Below are 23557 nucleotides of genomic sequence, written 5' to 3'. Positions count from 1 at the left end.
TGGGGCCCGCCCCTTCCTTCCTCCAACCAATCGCGGCAGGAGAGGTCTTAGTCGGCCAGCCAATGTCCGTTCCTAGATGGGGGCGGGTTCACTAGGGTGCAGCCACGTCCCCCCTTTAGGCGGGGCTCTGGGACGCCGATTGACAAGTACTTTGTCCAATAGAAAAAATGAATGAGAGATGGTGGCCAATGCCAGGCATCAGATCTCAGGGGCGGCCAATAGAGAGGTGGTCAAGGCACGGGGGGCGGGATGGCGCCAGGCTTGAACCAGTGAGTGACAGGTCTGCTCGGCCACAGATCGGGCTCTGGGGGTGCGACCGAGGGGAGATGGGGGTGTGGCAAAAGCGACCAATGGGCGGTGGCTTTCTAAAGGAACAGCCAATGAGAAGCCAGGTGGGCGGGGCAGGGTTCGAGGGGGCGGAGGTGCCTGAGGAAGTTGCGGTGGCTGGTACCTGACAGCTGGGGAGCAAGTGGCGGCGTGCCGCGGGGTAAGAGGGACCCGCTGGGACAGGGAGGGCTGGGGCCCCGGCACCGCCATATGGACCATCCCCTCCCCCCGCATCGGCCAGGGCTGGACACCCCTTCCCCCTGCATCGACCGGGGCTGGACCCCTTCTCCCCCGTAAGGACCAGCCCCTCTGTCCTGTATGGACTGGAGCTGTAGCCCCTCTCCCCTGTATGGAGCAGCCTCGCCCCGCAGGGACCAGGGCTGGACACCCCCTCCCCTTGCATATGAATCAGTCCTTACTCTCTCCATATGGACTATCCCTGCATATGAACTAGTTCCTTCACCTATGGACTGGGCTTTATTGTCTTGTATGGATCAGGGCTGCACCTCCAGAATTTGGACCAGCCTCTCCTCCCCTCCTGCATAGACCAGGGATGAACGCTCTCCATCCCCTGTATTGACTAGGGCTGGGCTCCATCCCGTATGAACCATCTCCTGCTCCTTCCCGATGGACCAAGTTGTATGGTCCCATATGGACCAGGGCTAGACCTTTTCTCACTGCATATTCCAGTTGCTCCTCATCCTGTATACACTGGGCTTTATTGCATGGTATGGGCCAGCTCCTCCCTCTCTTCCCCATATGGGTTAGGCTGTATCCCTTCATATGCACTAGTGTTGGACTCTCCCTCCTCCTTGTTTGGTCCAGTCTTCTCCCTCCCCCACCCCCGAACCAGGCTGTATGAACACACCTGTCAAGGACTGGACTGGGCTCCCCTGTTCCTGGCATATACTAGGTTGTATGGCTTCATATGGACTTGTCCCTTCTTCTCTTGTCATCCCTGTATGGACTGGGCTGAATTGCCACATGTGTACCAGTGGACCTTTCTTGGGAACTGGCCTGGATTATCGCCCTTATGGATCTGCTCCTCTCCTCATTACAAACCAGTCAGAGGCCTTCGCACTCATGTGTGGACTGGATTGTATTGTCCTATATGGGACAGTCCCTGACAGGGGCTGAATTGGGGTTCCTCTGGAATACCAGGCTTTCAGACTAGTCCATGCTTCTTTTGAGGACTAGCCTGTATCATGCCGTATGGACCAGACTATGTCAGGAAGTGAGCTGTATCTCCTCAGACTAGTCCATATTAGGGGTCCTGACATCTCCAGGGGACTGATTTGGGCTTCCCTGTGTATCTCCAGTGCTGTATTGCTCTATCTGGACCAGGCCCAGCTGTCGCATACAAACCCACCTGCTTTCTACCCACTGTGGGATCTCCCTAATACAGACCACTCCAATGCCTACATTTCCTTCTCAGGAAACCATCTTAGGGTACCCTTTGCCACCCAGTATGGACTCTGCTGCATGGCGCATATGGACCAGTCGCAGATGCCCACTACAAACTTTTCTCTCTTCTCCTCGCATGGGGTTTGGATGTGACCACCCTAGTGCCCTTTGGGGCACTATGTGGCAAGGTGCATTGTGGGAGATTGGTCTGTATCTCTTTTCCCTCATATTATTAACTTGTCTCTATCTTCCAGTAGGGACTGGAACAACTTCAGGTGAGAATTGGCTTAGTTCCCTCGCTCATAAATTATACCTCCCTTAGAAAATAGAGAAGCTTGTGGCCAGGTTCGCTTCCCCAACTGAGATTGCTCTGTAACTCTGTGATATGGACCTAGACCTAGAGTCTCTATGCCTTAATATAGACTAGTATCTATCTCTTGGTGTAGACCTGTCCTTGGCCTTCTGACACCGTGGAGCAATTCCATCTCTCTGGATTGAGTGGGTTTATATCCCTGTAATATGGAGTCACCCGTAGTTCTTGTTGCCTCACTATGGACCAGTCTGTATTCCTCAATATGGACTGGGTTTGGGTCTTCTGCTGTTGTAATGAGAGGGGACAGACTGGGCTATATTGGGAAGGATGGACAAGTCTGTGGTGTTTGGTAAATGTTCTGTGTTGGAGAAATGGGGCTGTGCTATGTAGTGTATAGGACCTGCACTAGTCTCTATTGGGGTGGCACTGTTTGTAGTGCAGGGGCAGGGTTAATTGGTCTGTATTGCTGTAAGGTTGAAGGCTTAATATAATAATAATAATAATAAGGGTATACCAGTACAGGACTCTGCCTCGGGAAGAGAGTGTGTGAGTTGTATCATTTCATACCCCTTGGCATACCCGACTAGATATGCGGGTATGTTTTTCTTTTAGGGCATTTTTGTGAGAGCTTGGGGATACAGAGTGTGCAGAGTTAAGGTTAATACCACAAAGCTTTCACCTGCAGCATTCTTGAGTGTGTAGCCCTTTAGGGCTGTCTTTGTACACATGTGATACAATCTCAGCCATAACTCTTAAGTTAGTGAAGATTCATGGCCTGGTAATTATCACTCCGGGGATGCTGGTGCCACACCAGGCATCTATTTCGATTGCAGCCACGGACATCTTGAAAGATCTCTTGTGATGTGCTGCCTGACAGCCTTGGATTGATCTCTCCTCACAACCCCCATGATACAGGCCATTCTCCCCAATGGGACCCCTTCTCTGATCCCATGGACCACTCAGAATGGTTGAGACCATTGATCATACTGGTTGTGTCAGGTACTGGTCTCTAATGGGAAGGGGGGTAAGGTCTGGAAGTAGCCTTCAGGTTTGTAAGGGAGCCTAGTGCTGGTATGTATTGAGAGGGCACCATCGCTAGGGCTATGTTTTCTGTGCTAACTTCTGTCTGTAGAGGCATGAGGTATCTGGCTTTCTGCTCTGTGATTGGAGCTTGGGGTCTGATTCGGGTAGTGGCAAATGGGGAGGGACTTAATGAGATGAGGGGAAAAGATGCACCACTACGGTGGGAAAACTGATCCGTCTATTGAGACAGGAGGGCATGGTTTGTAGTGGGGCCCATGATGGCCATCACCTGGGTGGGCTTGTGGGCCTGGTTCTCACAGTGGTCTCTAGCTGGAGAGGATGCTGTCGTCTGAGCGGATGTGGGGGGGAATGCGGATCTGTCCCCCGTGACGGAGATTTAGCTTATGAGGCAAGGTCTCTGTGTTTAGCTCTGAAGTTGGCAGCTTGGCGCTGCATGAATGGAGCATTGCTCCTGTGTGTTGAAGTTGCCAGAGCATGTCTTACTGATCTTCCTGCTGTGACATGTTATTATTAATTAGCATAATGGTAACAGCTGAAGGTCCCAGACAAGATCAGGGGAGGGTCTGATTGTGCTGGGTGTTGCACAGACCCCTCAACCAAGATGGGGGTCATGTCAGACAGGGTGCTGCATGGCCCTCCATCAGTCTAAGCACCGTGCCGGCACATAGTAAAAGACCATGTCTGCCCTGAAGAGACGCTCACAGTCTAAATCAGGGGTAGGAAACCTATGGCACGTGTGCCGAAGGCGGCGTGCGAGCTGATATTCAGTGGCACTCATACTGCCTGGGTCCTAGCCACCAGTCCAGGGGGCTCTGCATTTTAATTTAATGTTAAGTGAAGTTTCTTAAACATTTTAAAAACCTTATTTACTTTACATACAACAATAGTTTAGTTATATATTATAGATGTATAGAAAGAGCTCTTTTAAAACATTAAAATATATTGCTGGCACGCGAAACTTTAAATTAGAGTGAATAAATGAAGACTCGGCACACCACTTCTGAAAGGTTGCTGACCTCTGGTCTAAATGGACAAAGGGTGGGAGAGGAACTTGCCTGGGATCACACAGCAGGTCAGTGGCAGAGCTGGGAACAGAATCCAGGTCTACTTAGTTCCAATCTAGCATATACCCCCCAGCCCCCAGATCATACTGCTCCCCCATGAGCTCACAATTAGATGGCATGGTGGGAAGAGCTCTCCTCACAATACAGCTTCCCTCATTGCCTCTTTCGTGACAAAATGTGAGTCTCCTTTTCAGCCCAAGACACGGATTGTCTTCCCTGCCTCTCATCGCTGTGTGTGCTCAGGTCTCACCCTGCCTAGCTGAGAGCTTTGTGTCTTCCCAGGAACTTTTTGCTCCTTGCACTGCTGACTTGGAGCACCATGCTGCCTTTCCTCCCAGATGGTTTCCCAGCTGCTTCCTTGTCTCTGAAACTGATAGCAGCTTTCTAACCTCAATCTTGCTGTGTCAGGGATTTAGGCTCTGCATGGAACAGGGTTGGGGGCACAGCCAGTTGCTGCAGGCCTCAAATCTACAGGAGCATGTTTGGCTTTAGCTCATCCATCTTGCATTATCCTCACAGACCGCGCCCCAGGCTGCAAGAGTAGTGCAGTTCTTAATGCTCAGCCTCATGTATATAACAATTTGAGGGTAATTGATGATGATAATAATTATACCCAGATTTTCTATAGCACTTTTCATCAGTAGACATCAAAGTACCTCACAAAGGAGGTCAGTATCGCTAGCTCCGTTTTACCGATAGGGAAACTGAGGCATAGAAAAGGAAAAGCGACTTGCCCACAGGCACCCAGCAGGCTAGTGGCAGAGCTAGGAACAGAATCCTGAATCACAGTCCAGTGCTCTACCTACTTGACCACACAGCTGTTTTCTCTAGGCCCACTCCTACTTAAGAGGAAAATGAGGATCGGTACTCTCTTTTGGTTCTGGATGAAGACTTTTTTTTTTTTTTTAAACTAAGTTAATTTTCATTCAGTCAACTCAGTCCCTCAGATAAGGACTGAGATAACTCCCACCCTACATGATCTTCCAAAATGACCTCTGGCAAAACGGAAGCTGTGTTTTAAGATCTGATATTTTAAGCAGAAAAAGTGTTTGGACAAGATCCTTTCAGGCTGGATTGTAAAGAGAGAACAGACCCAATTTTATTTCCCTAATTGGCTTCACAGTTTTTAAGGCTAGAAGGGACCATTCTGATCATCTAGTCTGGCCTCCTGCAGAACACTAGGGCTGGCTGAAATTTGGTTGTCAAAACTTTTTTTTGTTAATGGAGAAGTGAGTTTTTGGTTAGACATAATTTTTGTTGAAAATTGTCTGCTTCCCATGAAATGCTTGGATTTTTTTGTCAAAAAAACAAATGCCCAAAACCTAACATGTTTTGATTTGGAAATACAGCTGCAGTGTCTCATGGGAATTGTAGTTTGGTTGCCTCATGTCCCCATTCTCTATTTGCTAGGCTTTCTGGCTGGACTTCATCTCCCATGATGCATCATGGCCGTGGACTTCCATGATACACTGCCTCCCCTCTTCAAGAAGAGGCATTGTGCTGCATCATGGGAGATGTAGTCTGACCAAAGAACTCAGCCAAGAGAGGGGAATGGGAGCATGAGGCAGCTGAACTACATTTTCCAAAGATGCACTGTGACCAGGTATTTCCATGATATATATACCACGTGCCTTCTGCAAGAGGGGAGACTGTTGCATCATGGGAGACATACTCTGGCCAGGGAGACTGGTGTATAGTGGAGAATGGGAACAGGAGGCACCATGATGTGACTTTCAAATTAAATTATTTCTGGTTTTGGCTGATATTTGTTGGTATCTAAATTTCTGTGTGGGGGGACCCAAATGTTCAGTGGAAAATAACCCTATTATCCCACCAGCTCTGTATAACCCAGGGCAAAGAATCTGATCTGGTAGATTCTGTGTCAAACCTATAATGAATTCTCCTTTAAGGCATTACGTGTCTGCAATTTCCCTGGCTTCAGTGTTAGGACAGCTTATCCTGGCTACAGGGATCACTGTAGAGCAGTGTATGGCGGCTGTGCCCGGTATGCCCCTCTCCCTTTACTGGCTTGCAATACAATGTAGTTTGTCTTCCGGAGGTGTCTGATGAAAGTTTTTTTGTTTCAATCAGAGGCTAATTAGCTAATTATTTAAACATTGGTCAGTTAATGATGTGGGGCAGCAGGGTGATTAAGCCCTTAGTGAGGCTATTAAAGGATCATGGTAATAAATGATTTACCAGGGTAGTAAAAGTTGAGAGAAATTATAGTGATTAGATCTCTGAGGACATCTAGGTGTTGGCGCTGTGACTAATGCAGTGGGCTGGGGCCCTCAGGATTCCTGGGTTCTGTTCCCAGCTCTGGAAGGAGGAGGTAGGTCTAGTGGTTAGAGGAGAGAATGGGCAGAACAAGGCATCAGGAAGCCTGGATTTTGTTCCCACATCCTTGAGGGGAGTGGGGATCAAGTGGGACTCCTGTGTTCTGTTCCCATGTGTACCATTGACTTGCTGTGTGACCTTGGGCATGGCCAGCCTGTGCCTCAATTTCCCCATCTGTAAAAAGGTGGGATAAGGCTAACCTCACCCAGAGACTTTGCGGCTTCCTTCATGTCTGTAGAGTGCTTTGAGATCCAGGCACAGAGAGCCATAGAAGGATTACTCATCAGGTGTAATTTGAACTCTCCTAGATAGCCAGTAATCCTACCTAATGCCTGCAGAGGTGGTGCTGCCTGATAGTAGAGCGCACTGGTATCAGTGCTGGCATCTGGAGTAGCATCCAGCATGTGTGTTTTGGATCTTGGAGAGTGGGGTAGAACGCAGTACTATTCCCTGGGGGACAAAGGCTGTTGCCTCAACAACATTCTCTCATGCTAAGTTTGCTTCTATATTTATGTCTTCCATGTGGTGGCCAAATGTCATCCTGAGCCACTGGACAACAACCTTGTAGCCCCCCTGTGAAATTCCCCTCCTTATTCTTTGGGATAACTTGGGGTTTCTGGCATTAGTCGCTCTGCACTGGAGTGGGCAGAGAGGCAGTAGATCTCCCATCTTTGACTTCCAGGGTGAAGCCGGAGCAATTCTGAGCCAGGATCATAACAATCAGCTGATTTCGGAATCTGTGAATATCGCCCCTTGCACCTGGCGCTGTGAAAGGGAGGATTTTAAATGGCTTGTGGAAGATATTTATAGGGGGAGAAGTTTGCAGACCCATGTGTATGGGGGAGCAATTTGCACATGCCAGGTGGACATCTGTGTGGGAATATTTTGCAGGCACACACATGAGTATACGTATGCAGTGGGGAGCAGTTTGCAGGTGTGCATGAGTGAGTGTGTGTGTGCGCGCGCACTCACATGGAGAGGGAGTGCTTTGCAGGCTAGGATGACTAGATGTCCGATTTTATAGGGATAGTCCTGATATTCAGGGCTTTGTTTTATATAGGCGTCTATTACCTCCACCCCATCCCGATTTTTCATACTTGCTATCTGGTCACCTTATTCCAGGCACAGGTGTGTGCATAGGGGAGCAGTTTGCATACCTGTGTGTGTAGTGGGGAGCAGTTTGCAAGGGCTCACATGAAAGTGCAAGGGGGTTGCTTTGCACACACGTGGGGGGAAGCGCTTTGCAGGCACATATACGTGTGTGTGTGTGTATGTGTGTGAATGGAGCATTCTGCAGGCACGCAGGCAGTCCCCATATACATTCTCTCATATGGGAGGAGCGCTTTGCAATCCCAAGTAACTTCCGCTGTGCTGCAAGCTGTAGCTAATCAGCTTAGCCTTCTTGCCTTGGATTCCTCCACAGGGGACAGGTGTGAGGATTCCTCCTCCATGTCTGCATCTGGCTGCTTCTGCTTCATCATTCCTTGTGTGAGAAGGGGCGGAGGACGAGATAATGTATGGTTCCGTGCTCAGGAGCAAAACACAGTTGGCTTTCAGAATTAAGCTCGCCGCTCAATGGCGAAGGGGGGCAGAGGGGCACACACCGGCACAACTGTGAGCTGTACAACCCAGTAACAACGTGCAGTAAACGAAAACGGAAGGGACTCCATCTGCAAAGACTGCTCTTGTGTTCCTCTGGCATAGTGTTGTTGCAGCCGCTGTGCTGTGATTGCAAGCCCAGTCATGCTGAGTGTTGCAGTCGCAGCTCCTCACTGCTTAAGAAGTCTGTCTGTCTTTCTGATGTGACCAACTCCTTATCACTGTAGTATCCACCAGTTATCCTATCTGCTGGTTTGTCTCATCCGCTTCTCTATTTACCTGGCCCTCGTATTGCTGTAGTGCCCGGGAAACCTCCCGCTCCCCTTAAACATGTTTATAGACTTTAAGGCCAGAAGGAACCATCATGATCATCTAGTCTGACCTCTTGCACATCACAGGCCATATGGTGATCAGTTAGACCCTGAATACGTGGTTGAGACCCTTCAGCCAGACACCTGGGGAAAAATTCTCTGTAGTAACTCAGAGCCCTCCCCATCTAGTGTCCCATCCCTGGCCGCTGGAGATACTTGCTAAAAGCAATCTCTGGAGGGCCACATATAATTGTAGGCAGTCTCATTGTACCCTCCTCTCCATTAACTTATCAAGCTCAGTATTGAAACAAGTTTAGGTTTTTTGCCCCCACTGTTCCCCTTGGAAGGCCATTCCAGAACTTTACTCCTCTGATGGTTAGAAACCTGGTCTAATTTCTAGCTCAAACTGATCAGTGGCCTTTTTACATCCTTTTTGTGTATGCCAACATTGGCCCTTAAATAACTCCTCTCCCTCTCTGGTGTTTATCCCTCTGATGTATTTATAGAGAGCAATCGTATCTCCCCTCTGCCTTCATTTTGTTAAGGAACTTGATTTGTTAAGTTTAACTCTCCTCTTGTAAGGTAGGTTCTCCATTCCTCTGATCTTCCTAGTAGGTCTTCTCCGCACCTGTTCCATTTGAATTCATTGTCCTTAAACGTAGTCTCAGCAATGCCTTGTATAATGGTAATAACACTTCCCTCTCTCTATTGGGAATACCTTGCCTGATGCATTGTAGGATTGCATTGGCCTTTTTCGCAGGCGTATCACACTGATGCTTTGTAGTCATGCTTTGATTGACCAATATACTCCGCTCTTTTCCCTTCTCTGTTGCTTCCAGCTGGTACGTCCCCAGCTTATAGCAAAAATTCTTGTTGTTAGGCCCTAAGTACATGATCTTGTGCTATTCAGTTTCATTCCATTTCTGTTACTCCAGTTTTCAAGGTCATCCAAATCTTCTTGTACGGTATTCCGGTCCCCCTCTGTATTGGCAATACTTCCCAACTTTGTCATCCGCAAATTTTATTAACACACGCCCATTTTTTGTGCCATGGTCATTAATGAAAACGTTAACTAAGATTGGTTCTAAGATCGATCCCAGAGGAGCTCCACTAGTAACCTCCCTGCAGCCTAATAGTTCACCTTTCACTATGACCTGTTCATAGTCTCCCCTTCAACCAGTTCCTTATTCACCTTTCGATTCTCGTATTAATCCCAGTCTTCTCCAGTTTAACTAATAATTATGCCCCATAAGGTAGGGCAGAACTGTTATCCCCATTTTACAGATGGGCAAATTGAGGCACAGAGAGACTAAGAGACATGCTCAGGATCTCTGGTGGAACTCCTTACCTGAGAAGGTTGTGAAGGCTGGGACTATACAGTGTTTAAAAGGGAACTGGATAAACTCATGGTGGCTAAGTCCATAAATGGCTGTTAGCCAGGAAGGGTAAAGAATGGTGTCCCTAGCCTCCGTTCATCAGAGAATGGTAGGAGAGAGATCACTTGATCATTGCCTGTTAGCTTCACTCCCTCTGGGGCACCTGGCATTGGCCACTGTCGGTAGACAGATACATGGCTAGATGGACCTTTAGTCTGACCCAGTATGGCCATTCTTATGTTCTTAGGAGGGAATTGAACCTGGGTCTCCTAAGTCTCTCACTAGCACCCTTACCACTGTGCTTCCATCTTCTTCTTCAACTTTAATGTCTTTGAGCAGGTACTGTCTTTTACCATGTGTTTGGGTGCTGCCCAGAACGATGCCTCCCCCCCCACCCCAGTCTCAGCCAAGGTGGGTCTGTGTGTGGCACATTGCAGAGTGGAGAATTCCCCTGAACTCCAAAGGGTCTGTGTTGCTCCCAGCATGATGGGTTCCCCCTCAGTTTCCATCGAGGTCTGTGAAGTGTCCAACACGATGAAAAGCCCCCAATCTCAGTTTGCAGGGCTCTGTGTGGTGTCTAGCATGATGCAGGGCCCCCCAATCTTTGTCAGGATCAGCATGACACCCAGCACCTGGGGGGTGAGGGGCCCTGACCTTGGTGGGGCCTGTGCACACTCAGTGGGGGCTCCAACTCAGCTAGTTTCCAGATACTACTACAATACAAACATTAATATTGGTGCATCTGTTTGTAATTTGTACTACGTAACTGGCTCTGTCGCCTAACACAACATTACAAAGGGACCCGAGTGTCTCATGGTATTTGTCTGTATTGGGTAAAGGCAATATTAAATGCAAACGCTAGCTTTAATGCTGTGCTAGGTTGGTAGTGTAAAAAATCAAGCTCTCCTGGATTTTTGAAGCGACCATTCTGGCCATCCAGTCTGACCGCCTGTGTAACAGAGGCCTGAGAATCCCCTCCCCCAGCCATTCCTGCTTCCAACCCAGCTTGGTGGTTGGGCAAGAGTGGATCCTTTCAGCGAGACGTGCAGTCTTGAATTATAGACTCCAAGTGATGGAGAATCCACACCGTCCCTGGGTCAGCTGTTCCAATGATTAATCCCCCTCAGTGATAAAAATCTGTGCCTTATTTATAGTCTGACTATAACAAAAACGTCCAGAGTTGTTTCAATAAATCTGAAATGAGATAAAACCTCATGCTTCAGGCCATAAACTGATCTCTAATTTTTAGAAGTCAAGAGGAAACTTTTCCTTGGGCAGTTTATCCTGTAAGTGTGGGGTTCCTCTTGTGATGCAGGGCCGCCCAGAAGATTTAGGGGGCCTGGGACAAAGCAGGGGAGCTGTGGCGCTCGTACTCACCCGGTGGCAGTCTGGGTCTTGCGGCGGCATTTCGGCGGCGGGGTGCCCTTCAGTTGCTCCGCATCTTCGGCAGCACTGAAGGGCCCCCCGCCACCGAAGACCCGGACTGCCGCCGGGCCAGGGCTTGCAGGGCCCAGGGCCTGGGGCAAATTGCCTCACTTGCCCCCTCCCACCCCAGGCGGCCCTGATGTGGTTCCGGCCACTGTTAGGGACAGGAAGCTGGACAACATGGACCTTCAGTCTAATCCAGTGATTCTTATGTTCTGAAGGGCAAAAGCTCATTGTCACTGTTTTGTAAATCATTCAGTGACAATTTGATCAGGTCTAATCAGTTCTGGACAGTTCTTACACCCCACTATCGCTGTAGTATGTGAGTGCCTTCCAGCACAGCATTGTGATTGCATCTACACACCTGTCAGGTGTTTGTTCTCTCTCTCTTTCTCCCAGGGGGAGAAGCATGGTGCACAGGAGTGACTTGTTTTAGTAGGTGAAGGGTCTTGAATTTTTTAAATATGCATGTTCATTAGAGAAGGCAAAGTCAAAGAACTGGGCCTGGCTGTTGGAATGGAAGGTGGGGAGGTTTGTGATGGCCCTTAGTCCTGGAGAAGTTCATTCCATAGTATCAGACCTGTTCCTGAGCTCTGTCTCCTGCACAGGTGAGCTTTAACCTTCTTGTAGAGAGCTCTGTTGTGCCAGAGGAGCAGATTTGTTAACTGTGGTCTTCACTGCGGCTCCTTTAAATACCTTGGGCCCGGACCATGGAGTGCCTTGCGGATAAAGACTGAAACTTTGCTCTTGGTTAGAAATTCTGTGGGAGGCCAGTGTAGGGTGTGAAGGACGGGGCTTGTTTGTGTGTGTGTGTGGTAGCCTGAAAGGCTGGTGAGATGTGCTGCGGCAGCTTTTTGTACTTGCAGTTTCCCAAGCACTGAAGGTTTAGTGCCCAGGTATGTTGCATTGATGGAGTCCAACTGAGAAGTGACAAAGGGGAGAATAACTGAGTCTAAGATGGGATGGAGTCTCCTAACTAACTGAAGAAGGTAGAAAGCATTACTTGTGGAGGATCTCAGCCTATTTTGAGAGGGTAAGTACATCTGTTTCACCTGTAGCTTGAGCTCTGCCAGCCTCTGTGAAAGATGTGGGCTTCAATTTACTCCCTCCACTTACAAAACCAGGATCAAGGTATCAATCCAGCCAGGCAGCTCTGAGCACACAGTCCTCCGCAAAGAGATTATTATGGCTGGCAGGCAAGTCTGATCTCTGATTGCAAGAAAGATTCCACATGGTGGTAGCACCAGACACTCTGTTAAGGCAATTCATTTTCTCCTTCCAAGAGTGCTGGATTTGGTTGTTGCCAACTGCATGAAAAATATGGTGCTGCTTTGGGAAATAACTGTTTTAAATAGCACCCTTCTTGCTCAACAGATCTGCTTCCAGTATGCCTCAGAGTCAGATCCACAAACCTTAGCATCGCAAGTCTTTGAAAGCTGGATTCCATTCTGGCTCTTGCATGAGCAATTGATTGCTCATCCAAATTCCCTCCCTCTGTGGGGGTGGCCTGGTTGTTGCCAAGGGCATGGTATGCAGCCAACGGGAAGGAGGTCGCTGAGGGCAGAGTCTGGGCTGCTCAATTTCTCTTTTCCTGAACATGACGTGTGAGTGACTCGGATCCTGGGGTGAGTTTGCAGTTCAAAAAAACCCAAACCATCTTGTAAATTGAGCACATTTAATTTGGAGAAAGCGAAACCAAGGTGAACCTTGAAGAGAGCTCCATGCAGGGTGCAGAGAAGAGCAACAAAGATGATTTGGGGGCTAGAAAAAATGCCTTGCAGGGAGAGACTCAAGGAGCTCAGTCTATTTAGCGTCTCGAAAAGAAGATCAAGGGGTGACTCGATTATGGTGTTTAAGTACCTTCACAGAGAAAATACTGTGTACTAAAGGGCCCTCTCCATAACCTAGCAGAGAAAGGCAGAACAGGAACCAATAAATCGGTGTTTGCCCAGCACTTAGCTCGATTTGTTCCTGGTTCATGACTGGCACGATGGTAATACAAACAACAATAATAACGATTGAAAGTCAAAGCCAGACTCAGTCAAAAGAAAAACAAGGCATTTCTTTTGTAACAGTGCATGTGACTTACCATTGAAACAAACTCCCAAGGGAAGGGACGGATTCTCCATCTCTTGAGATTTGCAAATCCAGAATGGATTCTTTTCTGGAAGATGCTTTAGAGAAACACAAGGTATTGGACTCCATACAGGGTAATTTGTGCTATATAGGAGGTCAGGCTATATTAGATTGTCTAATGGGCCCTTTTGGCCTTAAAAATCTATGAATTTATTTAACTGTCAAGACAGCCACTCTCCTCTGTTTATGACCCAGCTGCGGGAAATGTGGTGACCAGGGATCCTGGGGGATCTGGTTGGGGGAAGAGCTTCCGGGGAGACAGGAGAAATCCAGAGTGTGATCTCCTTCAGGAAATGCTGCCCTAGCCTTCCTATTTGCTTAACACTTTTCCATCAGAACCGGAATGGCAATCTAACTGGCTGCAGCGGACATTTGGGACGGGCCTCTTTCATAAAGCTGTCTGCTGCTCTACTCACATGATTTTGAGTCCTGCACCTTCCCACACTGTTCTGTCTTGCCCCCTCTTGTTTAATCCAGTGCCTCCACTCTCCACGGCTGGGAGACATTGCTCTGAGCCTTCACGCCAGTAGGAACATCCTGTTCCACGTGTGATGGCAGAGACCATTTTTGATCTTGCCGCTGGCACCGTCTTGATTCATGTCCTTGCGGGAACAGCAGCTGATGAGTAGCCTTGAAATGCAGCCCTTGCAGCGAGGCTGCTGAAGCGGATGCTTGCTCTGCAGTTCAGGTCCTTGCACAGAAACGTGGCCTTCAGTGCTGGGGTGTGTGTGAATGAAGGATCTTAATGATCTTTGTTTTATGATCAGCTTCCCTGGGGGCTTGCCCTCACCGAAAGGTTGAGTTTAACATAAACTAAGCGCACATGTGCGCAAACTCTTAGCTCAGATCTGGTGGTGCTTTTAACTTGAGATGGCTGGTGCAAGGTGGGTGATGGGCTAAAACACAAGTGACTGTAACTTGTCAGCAGTGTAGCCTGGTGGCTGGCGCACTGGACTGGGACTCGGGAGACCCAGGTTGTCTTCCCAGCTCTGCCACTCCCTGCTAGGTGACTGAGCAAATTGACCCCACCCATTCTCTAACCATAGCCCCCCTCTTCCCTCCCTATAGATAGAACCCAGGAATCCTAACTCCCAACTTCACCTGTCCTCTAACCACAAGATTCCCCTCTCAGAAACAGGAGGAGAACCCGGTCCCTTGCTCTAACCACTAGATAAATGCTGCCCACAATTCCACAATGTAGCCACTCTCGCATTGTCTTCAAAGGTCCAAGCTCTGGAGCCCATTCGTGTCAGCGTTCAAGCCCTTGGCAGCTGCTCAGGTCCAAAGGGGCAGTCCTCCAAGGAAGGAAGGATGTCCCAGTGGTTAGGGCACTAGCTTCTGACTTGAGAGATCCAGGTTCAGGTTCTCCTTTGTGACCCGGGAGGTCTGCTCTATGCCTCAGTTTCCCCATCTGTAAAATGGGGATAAAAGTGCTGCCCTACCTCATGGCAGCGAGGATGAGTGCATTAAAGACTATCAGGTGTTCAGATACTAGAGTAATGAGGACTGTGTAAGTTCCTTAGGTAGACAGCCATGTCTGTTACGCAAGGGGCAGGTCCCTTCCCTCCTCCCCCGGAGCAATTGGCTGAAGCTCTGTGCAGGTGTTGCTGCGTTGGTTACACAAGGGGCAGTCTCCCCCATCCCCTCCCCGAGCAGTTTGGCTCAGGTTATTTACTGTCCCAGACAAGCTGAGATCTGTTTCATTTTAGAACTCTCCTTTCTTTGAAGAGCTGGCAAATTTTTGGTTACTAATTGGGTTGCCTGCATGACTGAGCATGGAGAACAGCGTATGCTACTTGGCAGTGTAAAGGCCCCTGTGATTGGGAGGGAGGGCCAGTCTCCTCTCGTAAGATCAAGCCAGCAAGACTTGAGACACTGTACTGGTAAGAGGTCAAGGGCTTGAAAATTATTGCAGATTTACACAGGTAATCTGGCAACACAATGAATATTCAGCAGGTCTCCTGTGAAGGCATCAATCTTGCCAGTGTGTAGAGCCCTGCAAATATCCACGGACCATGTTTGCAGATCAGGTGCAAATTTTGTATCACAGATTATCAGGGTTAGAAAGGACCTCAGGAGGTCATCTAGTCCAACCCCCTGCTCAGATTTTTGCCCTACGTCCTTAAGTGGCCCCCTCAAGTATTGAGCTCACAACCCTGGGTTTAGCAGGCCAGTGCTCAAACCACTGAGCTATCCCTTCTCTACCAATGTGTTCAAAAAATCAGTAGTCAAGCACGACCATAGTGTGAGACTGGCTTAAAAATCAGGAGTTTTTAAAAAACATTGGGGTCTTTGTCTTCTGGTTTCTGAGTCTTTAGGGGGCAGTTCTGAGTCATGGTTTCAAGTTTTTTCTTGGAACTGTGCAGGGTGGTACCTTATCTTTTCATTTAAAAAAAAAAGTTGACATTCTAGCACAATCATGTGATGCCAGGAGCCTGAGGCTTTATGGAAAATGGCAAATATTGCGCGACTCTTGATAAAATCACGGGGGGTTGGCGATGCTGCAATAGTGTCAGCATTTAGATCTCTTCAAGGAAATTGACTGCAATAGCGGTTGCGGAATAGCTTCCTCTATGGATGCTGATTTAAGAGTGTCTTTCTCTGGTTTAGTGTAACGGGCTAGGGGCAGAGAACGGTTCTTAGGCTGATGAGGGAAATGGAGAGCTGATCTTACGAGAGGAGACTGAAAGAGCCAGACTTGCTTAGCCTGGTCAGATGAAGGCTGATTGCTCCTTCTCTAAATACATGGCAGGAGAACTCCAGGGTGGGAGAATAGCTATTGAAGCTAAAGGACAATTTCAGCACAAGAACCATTGGGGTTTAACTGATCAGGAATCAGGCTGTTAAGGAGAGTTTTAGCCATTAGAGGAAGGAGGTTGTGGAACAGCCTCCCCATAGGAGCAGTTGAGAACAAATGCCCCGATTAGTTTGAAGATGGAGCTGGATAAGTTTCTGCCAGGATTCTAGATGGGATTTGATAATCTAGGAAGTTTCTTCTTATGTACTCCACTTTGAATTTAGATTCAGCTAAACTGGAAAAAGGAACTTCTGTTCAGAAGAAGTGTCCACATGGGGGCTATTCTGGAATAGCTGTTGTGCTTTAAGTTCATACTCTACCTCGGGGTAGGCAACCTATGGCACGTGTGCCGCCTTCGGCACGTGAGCTGATTTTCAGTGGCACTCACATTGCCCGGGTCCTGGTCACTGGTCCAGGGGACTCTGCATTTTAATTTAATTTTAAATGAAGCTTCTTAAACAATTAAAAAACCTTATTTACTTTACATACAACAATAGTTTAGTTATCTGTTACAGACTTATAGAAATAGACCTTCTAAAAACGTTAAAATGTATTACTGGCACGCGAAACCTTAAATCAGAGTGAATAAATGAAGACTCGGCACACCACTTCTGAAAGGTTGCTAACCCCTGCTCTACCTTATTTTAGGCTATGGACTTTTGCTGGCACTACTCAGACCGCTCCCTTGACCATTGGCAGAAGTATGTAGGAAAGGCCTGTCTTAAGTTACAGGAACAGAACCAGTTTATATTCTCCAAGCAAAGCCCAGATCCACTGCCCCTCAGTCTGGTTCTTCCAGTCCAACCCTTCCTGTTGAAACAGGTCTGGGCTTTCCCCCAGGAGAGTGAGATAGCTGTAGTCGCTCTGCATGGTCTCTTTCCGATCCTTCAGGGTAAGCTGTTAAGCAAGTACTAGAGGAGGCCTGCACAAGAGAGTTCTGCCATAGCTGTGCCTCTTGCGGGGACGTTGGGTTGTGCTTTTTGCGTTTGGGCAGCATTCATTCCTATGCCAGCAAAAGCCCTAGGGTAGGTGTAGGGTGGAATCACGGCAAACTAGTGCTATTGCTGGGATGGCTTACTTCGCTGCTCGACCTGCTCCTTTCTGTGCAGCATGGGGCGCAGGTCGCCTGCTGGGATCCCCTGGGCATGGCTTATCTCAGAATTCCCTGCCATCGCAGGGCCTTCGGGCATTGATGGCCTCTTGGTCTCTCCTGTTCCCTGCTTCGGGCTCATAGCAGTTTAGCCTCCTGAGGGCTGAAATACTTTAATGTAACCTCAGTTTAGTCTTTGGGCTTAATATAGGTGTATGGGGGTGAAATGTACTGGTCTGTGCTGTAGAGATCAGAATAGATTCAATGGTCCCTTTTGACCTTAAACTCTATGAAACTCTTGAAACACCCACCCCCCAGTACGTTAAGGGTTATCATCAGTACCACTTACTATGAAGGTAAAGGAAGTGTCAGACATTTGTTTGACTTGGAATAAAGCCATAGATCTGAAAAGGATGAGGATTGCATCATATAGACCAGAGAATTTCACCCACTGATTCTTGCACTGCACCCAAATCCTTCCCTTTCTTCAGGATTAACATGCTTCAGAAATAGATGGCTATATCCCCATTAGTCATCATTTAGTTAAGCTACATGCACTTGGTTCCTCTTTCTTCCTCACAGTAATTAGCAATCGCTCCAGGCCTTGAATTCCATCCTAACACACACACGGCTGATCTCTTCAAAAGCTGCCAGAAGAATTTGGAAACCCAGTTCCTGTTTAAAATTAATAGGAATTGGGCATCAGAAATCCCAAGTAGGTATATGTAGCTGGAGGATATTTCACTCTCTCTTTGGGGGCTTGATCATGTGGATTTTTCTCCACAAAGATCCCATGAGGCCTTGCCCCTGTGGGGAAGGGACTATCTTTGTATTCTGTGTTTGTGAAGTAACTCAATCCGGGAGCACAATCCGCTGATCAGCAGGGTCCTATCGAAAATCAAAAGGGACAAAGCGCAAGTCATTGTGATCGCCCCGGTGTGGCCTTGCCAGTACTGGTTCGGCATGCTCATGGATCTGGCCGTGGCTGCCTCATGGCCACTGTCTAGCCGCTCAGACCTAGTCTCGCAGGACCACAGTTGTCTTCTGCACCTGAACCTTCCCTCTCTTCACCTCATGGCTTGGCTGCTGTGTGGCCGAACACACAGGAACAGGCCTGCTCTAGTCAGGTACAGCAGGTTCTCCTGGAAAGCAGAAAGCCCTCCATCAGAGCGACTTACCTGGCAAAGTGGAAGTGTTTCTCCTGCTAGGTGTCAGAGCGTAGCATCTCCCCGACCTGGTCATCTCTGCAGCCCACCATGGATTACCTGCTCCACCTAAAGCACCAAGGTCTTGCGCTTTCTTCCATCAAGGTGCACTTGGCAGCCATATCGGCCTTCCACTCGTGTGTCCAGGGCAAATCTGTGTTCTCTTCCTGCCGGTCCAGGACCCAGTTCCCCAATGGGACCTCAACCTGGTCCTCTCAAGGCTCATGGGCCCATCCTTTGAGTCTATGGCTTCTTGTTCCATTTCCCATCTGTCGTGGAAAGTTGCTTTCCTTGTAGCCATTACCTCGGCGAAGCGCGTGTCCAAGATTAAGGCCCTCACTTCAGAGCCTCCATATACGGTATTCTACAAGGACGAGGTCCAGCTGTGACCTCATCTGGCTTTCCTGCTTAAGGTGGTGTCCCCTTTTCATGTCAGCCTGGATATCTTCCTCACCGTGTTCTGCTGGAAGCCACACTCGACCAATGAGGAGAGGTAGCTGCACACTTTAGATGTCCAGCACACCCTAGGGTTCTACCTGGAGCGCACCAGGCCCTTTCACAGGTCAACCCAGCTATTTATCATGACAGCAGACATGATGAAGGGTGTCCCAGTATCCTCGCAGAGGATCTCAGATTGGATCACCACCTGCATCCAGACCTGTTATGAGATGACTCAGGCCGAGCCACCACCTATAGTGAAGGCCCACTTAACTAGGACTCAAGTGTTGTTGGTGGCCTTCCCGGCGCATGTCCCTATCCAGGGCATCTGCAGGGCTGCAATGTGGTCTTTGGTACACACGTCCGTGACGCACTACGCATCACTCAACAAGCAAGAGATGATGCTGGATTTGACAGAGCTGTGTTGCAATTAACACGTCCGTGAACTCCTGCCCGCCTCCAGTGATACTGCGTGGGAGTCACCTACAATGACTCAAGCAAGCACTCAAAGAAGAAGAAAAGACAATTACTTTTTTTTGTAACTGGTGTTCTTTGAGATGAGTTGCTCATGTCCATTCCATGACTCACCCTCCTTCCTCGCAGTCAGAGTTTTCGCCAAGAAGGAACTGGGGGAGGGGAGCCGGCAGCACCCCTTATACCGTAGCATTCGTGTGCCGCGCCACTCCAGAGGGTGCCAGAGCAGGTCCCCTATGGATAGCTCTGAGGGAAAAACTTCTGGCACCGGTGCATGTGGCAAGCACCCACACGTAACAAGGAATGGACATGAGCAACCCATCTCGAAGAGCACGTTATGAAAAAAGGTAACTGTCTCTTCTGCCTTCCTCTTCCAGGCTAAAGAGTCTTTAGTACCCGGTATAAAGGTGCCTGGCATTGATATTGCTTGTTCTGTGTCCTGTGTAGGCACAGCTATACCATACAAGCACTTCTATAGCAATATAACTGCATCCATACTAGCAGGGTTGTGCTCCAGCAGAGTTAAAGTGGGACAACTTGTCTATGTAAACAAGACAGGAACATAGGACTGGAAGCAACCTCCTGGGTCGTTGAGTTCCAGTTCCCTGCTATTGTAAGCAACCCCATTGTATCGTCCCATTCATAAATTTATCTTAAAACTGGATTAATAGATTCTCAGGTCAGATGGGCCTATTGTGACCATCTAGTCCAGTGGTTCTCAACCTATAGCCTGTGGGCCACTTGCAGCCCAATCAGCACAGAGCTGCAGCCCATGTGACCTCCTCAGGGCCATGCACGTAGTATTGAATGTGGCCCACAGTGGCTACATAGGCTGAGAACCACTGATCTAGTCTGACCTGAAGTATATCATAAGCCACAGGGACTGCCCTGAATTGATTCCTGGTTGAACTAGAGCAGATCTGTTTCAAAAATTCAGTCTTGATTTAAAAATCTCTAGTGATGGAGAATCCACCACAATCCTTGGTCTGTTGTTCTGCTGATTAATTACCCTCACTGGTAGCTAGCTGGGTTGTTTGCTCCCCACTCCTCCTCCTGGGAGGCTGTTCCAGAACTTCTCTCTCCTGATAGGTAGAAACCTTCTTCTCATTTTCAGCCTTTATTGATTCCTGGACAGTTTATCCCCAATGGTTCTCGTGCCAGCATTGTCCTTTTGCTTCAATGGCTCTTCTCCCACCCTGGGGTTAACCCTCCAATGTATTAGAGAGAGCACCCAGATCCCCCTCAGCCTTCGTCTGCTCAGGCTAAACAACCCAGCTCCTTCAGTCTCCTCTCATAAGATGGGTGCACCATTCCCTGATTAGCCTAGGAGCCCTTTTCTGCACCCAGGGCCAGCTCCAGCTTTTTTGCCAACCTAAGCGGTGAAGCGGGGACAGAAAAAGAAGAGAGAAAGCTGTGATCCGTGGGACTTCGGTGGCAGCTCTACCGCTCTGCTTCATCCTTCGGCAGCAATTTGGTGGCAGGTCCTTCACTCTGAGAGGGACTGAGGGACCTGCTGCTGAATTGCTGCCGAAGACCCGGACATGCCACTCCTTTCCATTGGCCACCCCAAGCACCTGCTTCCTTCGCTGGTGCCTGGAGCAAGCCCTGTCTGCACCTGAATCAATTTGGGTTCATCTTTGATGACCAGAATTGCACACACTATTCCAGATGAGGTCTTCCTTGTCCAATGGCATTAATATTTCCCTATCTCCACTGGAAATATGTTGCCTTAGATCTCAGACCAGGGCAAACTACAGCCTGCGGGCCACATCCGGCCCATGGGACCATCCTACCTGGCCCCTGATCTCCCAGCCCCCTCCCTCCTCTGTTGTCCCCCCTCCCTCGTAGCCTCAGCTCGCCATGCCGCCAGCACTCTGGGTGGTGGGGCTGCAAGCTCCTGCCGGATAGCGTGGCTGCAAGAGCTGCCAGCCTACCATGGTGCTCTAAACTGCGCAGCGGCATGGCTGGCTCCAGCCAGGCAGCGTGGCTGCCAGTCCTGGTGTTCTGAGTGGCATGGTGAGGGGGAGGGGGGGCGGGTTTGGATGAGGGGCATGGAGTCCTGGGAGGCAGTTAGGGGACAGGGAGCAGTTGGATAGGCGTGGGAGTCCAGGAGGGCCTGTCGGGGCGGGGATGTGGATAGGGGTTGTGGCAGTCAGGGGGTAGGGGGTGTTGTATGGGTGAGGGGTTCAGAGGGGGGCAGTTGGGGCGGGAAGTAGGAGGGGGCGGATAGGGGGCAGGGGCCAGGCTGTTTGGGAAGACACAGCCTACCCCACCCCAGCCTCCATACAGTTGTGCAACCCCGCTGTGGCCCTCAGGCCTAAAAGTTTGCCCACCCCTGTCTTAGTTAAGACTGTAAATTCTCTTGGATACAGATAGGAGCCTGATCACATAAAGTTACTTTGGTTTAATACATATTGGTTTAAAAACCTATGCAGGTAAACACATAGAAAACTCATCATTTGATTTAAACCTGCTTGATGTGGATTTTTAGCAAAAATTGTTTCCTTACTAAATTAAGCCAGATCAATACAAGCCAAGTCTAAATTGATTTGAAATGTCTGCATGCATCCTGTAAAGGGTTAACTAAATTGACTTAAACTAGTGTGTATTTGTACACAACGATTCACTCTTGCTGTGTCTCAGCAGTGCCCAGTGCAATTCCCCCCGCACGCCCCCCTGAGTCAGGGGCTGCACAGAATCTAGCAAAATGCAGGCCCTGAAGTCAGTCAGGTCTCTAGCTGCTGCCATGGTGCTCATAAAAAAAAAAATACAACTTTAACTAACTCATTTTGGAGTAAAATCTCTGTCCACCTCCCCCCCAAATAAAGATGCTTTCAAAATGAAAAACCTTCCACGCCAAGTAGTGATGCCTCTACTAGGTACGAGGATGCAGATTTCACTGATAGCAAAACACTGTAGCAGAACCCCACAGTGCTCCGTTTGAGCAGGGTTTTGTGCCAGGTTAGAGAGGGAGGTGCTGTGTTGGTTCTCATGGGTCGTGCCAGCTGACAGTGTGCCAAGGTGGCAGTCTTGACTCCTGTGGCTGGCCTGATTTTGAAAGGGAACACATGATGATTGTTTGGGCTCTTTTTTATTTTTTTGCCTAACAGATTGCTTTTGTAGTCACATGACCTACATGGCTTAAGTTAGAGCTTGGATAGACTCATAGACGCATAGACTCATAGGTCAGAAGGGACCAATCTGATCATCTAGTCTGACCTCCTGCCCAAGGCAGGCCACAGAACCCCACCCATCCAATTTTATAACAACCCCTATCCCAGGACCGAGTTATTGAAATCCTCAAAAATGGTCTGAAGACCATTTAATAGATCTTTAATAGATCGCGTGCACGCAGAATTGGGTTTAAAAAAAAAAATCTGTGCAGCTATAGTGTCCTATGGGCACTTCTCAAAGACAGATCATCCACCCGGGGCTTGGTTAGAAAGGGACAGGGTGGTGTCTAGGATTTGAGTAATACCCTTTAAATAGATCAGGACCCTGCTAGTTGGCCTCCCTGTCCTCTACTGTAGAAGCCACCAGAACGTAATGCAGCAGCTGTGTATATAAGTAGCTAGGCCTAGTTAATAAATGCAGTTATTTGAAATCTGCGTCTATGACAAAACTCACATATTCTTTGTTGCACGGAACCTAAAGATACAAGAGCTGTAGAATGATTCAGATCAGAGGGAGTTCCCTTTCTCTCTCCATTTAGGTCATCTAGACTTTTTTTTCTGCCCCCTCATAGACTTTAAGGGCAGAAGGGACCATTAGATCATTTTTTGCTCTGTTTGGGCAGTGCCTAGCACAATAGGGTCCTGCCCATGACCAGGACTCCTACTGCTCCTGCCCATGACCAGGCACAACAGCAATATAAATAATAATCTATCTGTAGGGCACAAGCCAGAAAATTTCACCCAGTTATCCTGGGTTGAGCCCAGTCACTTACGTTTGACTAAATATCTTCCAGAAAAACCTCTAAGACCTCAAGAGATGAAGAATCCACCACTTCCCCTTGGAGATTGTTCCATCGTTTAATCCCGTGCTCTGTTAAAACTTTGTGCTTTGTTTCTCATTTGAATATGTTTGGCTTTTAACTTCCACCCATTGGTCCTTGTCCTCCCTCTGTACTAGATAAAAGAGCCTTTTAATACCTGGGATTTTCTCCATAGCGTTTGGATCTGTGCGTTTGCTGCCAGCTTCAGTCATTCTTGAGCATC

General features: G+C 48.6%; 1 protein-coding gene across 5 annotated transcripts in view; it reads left to right on the top strand.

Annotated features, from left to right (window-relative positions):
• Positions 1-415: 415 nt before the first annotated feature.
• The window catches only part of PC (pyruvate carboxylase), a 242256-nt gene continuing 219114 nt past the window's right edge, over positions 416-23557 (top strand). For 2 of the 5 annotated variants that reach the window (XM_050960405.1, XM_050960407.1), the window contains exon 1: positions 421-487. The gene's annotated coding sequence lies outside the window, so the exon portion shown is untranslated. Of the gene's footprint in view, positions 488-12802; positions 12826-17872; positions 17939-23557 lie in introns of those variants that run through there. The other 3 variants (XM_050960406.1, XM_050960409.1, XM_050960408.1) reach the window with 3 other exon arrangements.

Source organism: Gopherus flavomarginatus, chromosome 6 (genome assembly GCF_025201925.1).
Source record: "Gopherus flavomarginatus isolate rGopFla2 chromosome 6, rGopFla2.mat.asm, whole genome shotgun sequence".
Classification (NCBI taxonomy): Eukaryota; Metazoa; Chordata; order Testudines; family Testudinidae; genus Gopherus; species Gopherus flavomarginatus.
This window is presented reverse-complemented; position numbering and strand designations above follow the sequence as displayed.